The sequence below is a fragment of the Balaenoptera ricei genome, chromosome 17 (assembly GCF_028023285.1).
Source record: "Balaenoptera ricei isolate mBalRic1 chromosome 17, mBalRic1.hap2, whole genome shotgun sequence".
Taxonomy (NCBI): Eukaryota; Metazoa; Chordata; class Mammalia; order Artiodactyla; family Balaenopteridae; genus Balaenoptera; species Balaenoptera ricei.
In genome coordinates, this window is record NC_082655.1 from 27,249,154 (window position 1) to 27,257,503 (window position 8,350).

Sequence of the window (8,350 nt, forward strand, 5' to 3'; positions counted from 1 at the left end):
ACTACCTTAGGAGGCACCAAGGCTATGCTGACTTGCTATGTGCGTGCTAATCTGTCTTTTTATAGACTTTGAAGGAATGTACCCCTTTTATGTTTGATGTTCTTTGTTGTGACAAGATATAAAACTGTGCTGAAAACCATGCTTCTGCAGAACAGTTCCTTCGAGCTATGTGAGAGGCTGTCCCCTGAGCTATAGTCCTCAGTTTGACTTGGGTAAAACTATTTTCTATTCCTATTATAGATTATTTATTATTTCTGCTGACAAAACAATGTACAAAACAGTAAACTACAGAGCAATATTTCTCATAAATTCAAACACAGCTATCCTCAGCAAAACATTAGAACCCCAAATTCAACAATGTATAAAAAAATTGTACACCATAACGAATTGTGGGTTCTTACACTGATGCTGCATTGATACACAACCAGACAAAGGTATTGCAAAAAAAGAAAACCTCAGACCAATAGGTTTCATGTTCATAGATGTAATTGTAAAGCAAAATCTTAGCAAATCATATTAAAAATATATCAAAAGCTTAATATATATATATATATATATATATATTTTTTTTTTTATATGGTGGGGGTTTTCTGGTGAAAACCAGAAAACCTACTAGACAAATTCTAAAAGAGCTGTAACACTCAAAAGCTTAATATATTATATGACCCTTCGAGGTTTATCACAGTAGTTCAGAATCAGTTTAACATTTGAAAAACCAACATAATTTACCATAAAATACAGTATATATGTAAGTTCAATAAAATACATCTAAATTTGAAAGTAAGAAGAAAAATCTGTCTTTTTTGGCAGGTAACATAGTCAGTTATATAGAAAATCCTACAAAAAGTACAAAAATCCTACTAGATCTTAAAAATGAGTTTAGCAGTGTTGTGGAATATAGGAGCAGTATACACAGAATCAATTGTATTTCTATATATAAGCAACAGGCAATTAAAAATAAAATCATAAAATATATCATTTTCAATAGCCTTAAAATTATTAAATGCTTAAATATAAATATAACAAAAGTTGTATAAATTATGTACAAAATTATTTTAATTTTAGACCCTTTACATAGTGTTGGGTTATTTTCTTCCCTTAGTATTTTTCCTATACATTTTTTAAAAACTTTAACTGAGTAGATAGTTAATATAAGATAAATTGTTATTAATCTGTTCTTTTTTTTAATATTTGAATTTTATTTTATTTATTTTTTTATACAGCAGGTTCTTCTTAGTCATCAGTTTTATACAAATCAGTGTATACATGTCAGTCCTAATCGCCCAATTCATCACACCACCACACCCACACCCCCACGGCTTTCCCCCCTTGGTGTCCATACGTTTGTTCTCTACATCTATGTCTCAACTTCTGCCCTGCAAACCAGTTCATCTGTACAATTTTTCTAGGTTCCACATATATGCGTTAATATACGATATTTGTTTTTCTCTTTCTGACTTACTTCACTCTGTATGACAGTCTCTAGATCCATCCACGTCTCAACAAATGACCCAATTTCATTCCTTTTTATGGCTGAGTAATATTCCATTGTATATATGTGCCACATTTTCTTTCTTCTTTCATCTGTGATGACTACTTACATGTTTTCTTAAACTTTCAACCTTCAAATTACTTTCAACCTACAAACTTTCAACCTACAAATTACAAACCTTTCTGACTTACTTCACTCTGTATGACAAACTCTAGGTCCATCCACCTCACTACAAATAACTCAATTTCGTTTCTTTTTATGGCTGAGTAATATTCCATTGTATATATGTACCACTTCTTCTTTATCCATTTGTCTGTAGATGGGCATTTAGGTTGTTTCCATGACCTGGCTATTGTAAATAGTGCTGCAATGAACATTGGAGTGCATGTGTCTTTTTGAATTATGCTTTTCTCTGGGTATATGCCCAATAGTGGGATTGCTGGATCATATGGTAATTCTATTTTTAGTTTTTTAAGGAACCTCCATACTGTTCTCCATAGTGGCTGTATCAATTTACATTCCCACCAACAGTGCAAGAGGGTACCCTTTTCTCCACACCCTCTCCAGCATTTGTTGTTTGTAGATTTTCTGATGATGCCCATTCTAACTGGTGTGAGGTGATACCTCATTGTAGTTTTGATTTGCATTTCTCTAATAATTAGTGATGTTGAGCAGCTTTTCATGTGCTTCTTGGCCATCTGTATGTCTTTTTTGGAGAAATGTCTATTTAGGTCTTCTGCCCATTTTTGGATGGGGTTGTTTGTTTTTTTTTAATATTGAGCTGCATGAGCTGTTTATATATTTTGGAGATTAATTCTTTGTCCGTTGAGTCATTTGCAAATATTTTCTCTCATTCTGAGGGTTGTCTTTTTGTCTTGTTTATAGTTTCCTTTGCTGTGCAAAAGCTTTGGAGTTTCATTAGGTCCCATTTGTTTATTTTTGTTTTTATTTCCATTATTATAGGAGGTGGGTCAAAAAATATCTTTCTCTGATTTATGTCAAAGAGTGTTCTTCCTATGTTTTCCTCTAAGAGTTTTACAGTGTCTGGTCTTACATTTAGGTCTTTAATCCATTTTGAGTGTATTTTTGTGTATGGTGTTAGGGTGTGTTCTAATTTCATTCTTTTACATGGAGCTGTCCAGTTTTCCCAGCACCACTTATTGAAGAGACTGTCTTTTCTCCACTGTATATCCTTGCCTCCCTTGTCATAGATTAGTTGACCATATGTGCATGGGTTTATCACTGGGCTGTCTATCCTGTTTCATTGATCTATATTTATGTTTTTGTGCCAATACCATATTGTCTTGATTACTGTAGCTTTGTAGTTTAGTCTGAAGTCAGGGAGTCTGCTTCCTCCAGCTCCATTTTTTTCCCTCAAGATTGCTTTGGCTATTCGGGGTCTTTTGTGTCTCCATACAAATTTTAAGATTTTTTTGTTCTAGTTCTGTAAAAAATTCTATTGGTAGTTTGATAGGGATTGCATTGAATCTGTAGATTGCCTTGGGTAGTATAGTCATTTTCACAATATTGATTCTTTCAATCCAAGAACATGGTATATCTCTCCGTCTCTTTCTGTCATCTTTGATTTCTTTCATCAGTGTCTTATACTTTTCTGAGTACAGGTCTTTTACCTCCTTAGGTAGGTTTATTCCTAGGTATTTTATTCTTTTTGTTGCAGTGGTGAATGGGATATCAGCTTGTTTTCTTTTGACACTTTTTTTTGCATACAACACAGTCCTTGTACTTTGGTTCATTATTTATTCTGGCATAGCAAAACCTTCATTAACTTACCTCAGAAAATATTTTTCTACTATTCTTTCAAGAGTACATGGACTTCCCTTCTCTGCATCTACTTATCTTTCTTCTGTAGTTCCAGTTTTCATTTGTCAAGTATTATTTCTGGGAATCTCCCCCAAATCTCTTTATTTTTACTCCTGTTTTTTAATTTTATCCTTTAAAAATCCATGCATTCACTTTCCAGCTTACTATATCACTATTTAGCTATGTCCATTAAGGCACATAGGAAATCTATTGAGTTATGGGTTTTAATTATCATATTTTACCTTTCCTGATCTCTGTCTGTTTCTATTTTGCACTCACAATCAACCATCTTATATTTGATGGAAATGAATCAACTTTTATCCTTCTTATACTATTAGCTGTGCTTATTTTAAAGTCTTCTCTATGACCTATTATCTTTGTTTCGGTATTGAAATGTCACTTGGTAATTTATTTTTTCTTCTTCCCTGTTTTGGTATTCATCACATCAGTGGTGATTCTAACTTACATGTTCATATAAGTAATTGAGTTCCTTATTTCCTCATTATGGATACTGCATCTGTTGATCATAGCATGTCTCTAATAACTATGCAGGCAAGACAGTATGTGATTTGTTTGGGCTTACCAGTGTTTATCTTCTTAGAGATGCCAACCTGCCTCTCTGACCCCAGTGCTTACATAGTCAGTATGAAATGTCACTACTGATACAAGTTACTATAAATAGGGAATGTGTGGAGGTTGCATAAGTATTGTGATAATAATGAGATTCCTATGACCACAGAGTTTTGATCCCTCGGGTTATCTTTGAAGATTGACCACATCACCTTAAATGAATTGACAGTAATGGATGCTATATTAGTTAATTCTGGGCTTACAAGCTTTTTCAAACTTCTACTGTTCTCCAGAAACTCTGAAAATCTTCTCTATAGGTTTTGGGCCTTATTTTCTCCAAATATTTTATGTAATCTCTTCTATCTTTCAGGGATTTCTCAAAATTACTATAAATTGCTAATATGGTTCCTTGAATTCCAGAATTTACTTATTCTTAAAATATATTTTAATACATTTAATGTGACTTAAGATTAGAGTGTGAGATGTTATACTTGTTTAGTTTGCCATCTTAAGTTAGGGGTATTATTGACACATATTACCTAAACAAAGAAAAATGATATGACTTTATGACAAATAGTTGATGAAATAGAAAGCAAGCCTAGTGCTTAAGGAGAACAGCTATAAGGCTATTAGAGTAACGAGGAGATAAATGTTTGATGTTTTAGATCAGTTCCTAAACTTTAGAGAGATACAACTGATGAAAGATTTTAAAGATAGCTGTGTTTAAAAATGATAATGCTTGAGGTGAGTCAAATATGGCTTTCAGATTTCACGTGTACTTAGTATAAATTGACAAAAGAAAATCATTTTCATACAGATAATGAATTGATAATTTGGTATTAGACATATATTATTTATCATCAGGGCAAATCTTTAAAAATAACCCTACAACAAAAACTTTTTTAAAAAAAAGTAATAACAGAAAGCATTACCCAAGGCATCTACAATTCATTTATGTATCTAAATTAGCAAGCCAAAGTCTGCCATGTTTCCAACATTTGGCTGTGAATCAGTGAAGAACTTAAGTGTAAGGCCTCAATCTTTCCTTTTAAAACATTACAGTGCCTGTTTGGCACAGGCAAAGAATTAACTGTTTAAATTACAATGTGTTTTTCATAATATATGTAGGCAAAAGGAGCTATGGGATTATAAAGATAGATCAAATAGGAGGGGCAACTAACCAACCACGGTGCTTAGGTGGAGAATAAAAAGTTTCTAAGAACGCATAATTCTTGACATAAACCTGGAGAGAAAAGGTATTCCCAGACACTATTAATACAGGGTTTCTCTGGAGGAAAGAAGTAGACTGTATGAAAAGCAAATAATTCTCAAATAATTTTTAGGGACATTTTATAAGTATATATAAATATATATATGTAATTTGAGACTAACTATACATCACACATGTATATATAATTTGAGACTAATAATACCACCAAAATTATCTGTCCTTATTTAAAATTTAGAATCAAGTTTTTTTTTTTTTTTAATTAGCAAATAGCTACTCGATTTTTAGAACTTTAAGACTGAGGCGAGTACAGTAACTATAACTGAAGTGTGTCAGAAATCATTGGTCTTATCTTTGTGAAACCAAGTCATAACATATCCTTCAATAAAGTTAGTTCCTTAAAATGTTCTGCCATGTTGAGCTTTTTCTCCCTCCATTAAGAACAATCGAGTATTCTGATTTTTTAAATTTATTTTATTTTGCTTTTTGCCACAGTTCAATATGACTTTCTAGTTCCATGCTTTTAAGTTGAGTAGTCACATTTTACTGATTCAAATTAAGCATTCTATTGATTTTATTGGAAACAAGACTAAGAGTTAGCGTGTAAGATACAATTAGACTATGAAGAAAGCAGTGAGGGGTCTTACGTGAAGCAAAGTGAACAGTTTCCATTCTCATTTCTTACTATTCTTCAGAAGCATCATGAATTTCTGCCACGTGTAATGGCATCTTTTATCTCCAAAACTACTTGGTGCCTCTTTTCTTTCAAAACAGTCTTTTTAAATTTTCAATCATATAAAGCACATAGTAGGGAAATAACTGTTTACAGAAGATGAAACTGAAGAGTATGTCAATATCTCCTGGAAATCTATGTGTTGACTTTAAAAATTAAATGAAATATTATTAGAAGTAACTAATTTTATAATTATATTGTGAGTTTAGGGGAGATATAAGTATTTAAAACAGAAAAAAAATGGTGTCTCTGTATTTTCATTGTTATTTATGTTATGCTTATTAGATCAAACCACAATACTTTAAAGGATTTTTAATATACCAGAACAAGAGTTTATTTTGTGATACAAAGTTCTGTGTTGTATATATTATGAAAATATATTTAACAAAGGAAAAAGTGATAAAACTGACTCTAAGAAGAGTGATAGGGTATTGTATACACAAACTTTGAAGAAAATATCATCCTGGGAGTAGAAAAACAGAAAACACAAATATGAATCTGAAAAAGAAGTCAGATATTTTGCTAGTAGGGCCAGACTGCAGTAACAATGTCCTATAATAATTGCTTATTCCTGACAGCTCACATCTGCTGATAAAAGTGTATGTTTACCCTTTTCCTCATAATTCTGTCCCTGACCCATGACCTCAAAACCCTCTTAAATGGTAATTTTAAAAATATAGCCATCCTTTTCACTAAAAAATTTGCAGAACTATGTGAATACATGTTATATAAAAAAAAGAAATATTGCCATGCTGAATTTTTAGAGGTTTGATGAGTGGTATTCTCTTTTTTCTTTTTAGAAAAAAACTCATATTAAGAGCATACTGAAATTTATACAGAATATACCCTGACTCATAGATATAAGGAGAGCTTCATATAATAGTGTGGTTAAGAGATCATTTATATTTTATAATTCAGACATATTTATCAATTACTTCATTATATCATAATTAACTGATTTCCTACCTTTTCTACAATATTTGAGGTAGATCATTTTGAGATCTATTAATTTGTTATTTTCTGGTATAACTATTTTCTTACACCTTCATTGTTTTCTTTCTAAGAAAATATACCAATCTCACAAAATATTTAAATATTTTTATTGATATGGATAGAATTCCACGACAAATTCATTGAGCATACAACATAAATGCACTGATATAAATATATGGATTTTAGCATCCCAATAAAATAATATCTGTAACAACCTTAATCTAGTATATTTAATAATATATTCAAATACATATGTATATATACATTTAAACACATATATGTGTTTATGTTTGTATATATATATATATACACACACAAACACATATAAACACATATACTTTTCATTATATTTCTTGAGAATAAGAAGCTAGGTACTGATTTTATAAATTTGAATAAAGCTGATTCAAAAACTAGTGGTAGGAAGAGGTATTTCATCAACTTAAATTTAAGTTATGATAAGAAGTATAGTGTAATAAATACTATGAAGCACAGAAAAAGAAAAAAAACCTTCATAGATAAGTGTCAGAGAAGTCTTCATAAAAGTGATGATATTTGAAATATGAATAATTCAAGTATTTGGTGTGTGTCTGTATGTATGTGTCCACAGTGAGGAAGTGTGTTTGGTTTCTTAGTCCATTTTACTCTTTCTTTCAATATGGATAGGCTGAGAATTTTCCAAACTTTAAATTGCTTCCCTTATGCTTACCCATTCCATCTTTAACTCATGTCTCTCTTTTCACATTTAACATCTTTATTGGAGTATAATTGCTTTACAATGGTGTGTTAGTTTCTGTTTAATAACAAAGTGAATCAGCTGTAAGTATACATATATCCCCATATCCCCTCCCTCTTGCCTCTCCCTCCCACCCTCCCTACCCCACCCCTTTAGGCGGTCACAAAGCACAGAACTGATCTCGATGTGCTATGTGCTACTTCCCACTAGCTATCTATTTTACATTTGGTAGTGTATATACGTCCATGCCACTCTCTCACTTTGCCCCAGCTTACCTTTCCCACTCCCCATATCCTCAAGTCCATTCTCTACACCTGCGTCTTTATTCCTGCCCTGCCCCTAGGTTCCTCAGAACTATTTTTTATTTTATTTATTTATTTTTTAGATTCAATATATATGTGTTAGCATACGGTATTTCTATGTCTCTTTCTGACTTACTTCACTCAGTATGACAGTCTCTAGGTCAATCCACCTCACTACAAATAACTCATTTTCATTTCTTTTTATGGCTGAGTAATATTCCATTGTATATATGTGCCACATCTTCTTTATCCATTCATCTGTCGATGGACACTTAGGTAGCTTCCATGTCCTGGCTACTGTAAATAGAGCTGCAATGAATATTGTGGTACATGACTCTTTTTGAATTATGGTTTTCTCAGGGTATATGCCCAATAGTGGGATTGCTGGATCATATGGTAATTCTGTTTTTAGTTTTTTAAGGAACCTCCATACTGTTCTCCATAGTGGCTGTATCAATTTACATTCTCACCAACAGTG

General features: G+C 32.0%; 1 non-coding gene across 1 annotated transcript; it reads right to left on the reverse strand.

The window, feature by feature from the left end:
• Window positions 1-581: 581 nt before the first annotated feature.
• On the reverse strand, window positions 582-643 carry LOC132352152 (U7 small nuclear RNA). The gene has a single exon (XR_009498615.1). It is a non-coding gene; the product is annotated as a U7 small nuclear RNA (small nuclear RNA).
• Window positions 644-8,350: the final 7,707 nt, after the last annotated feature.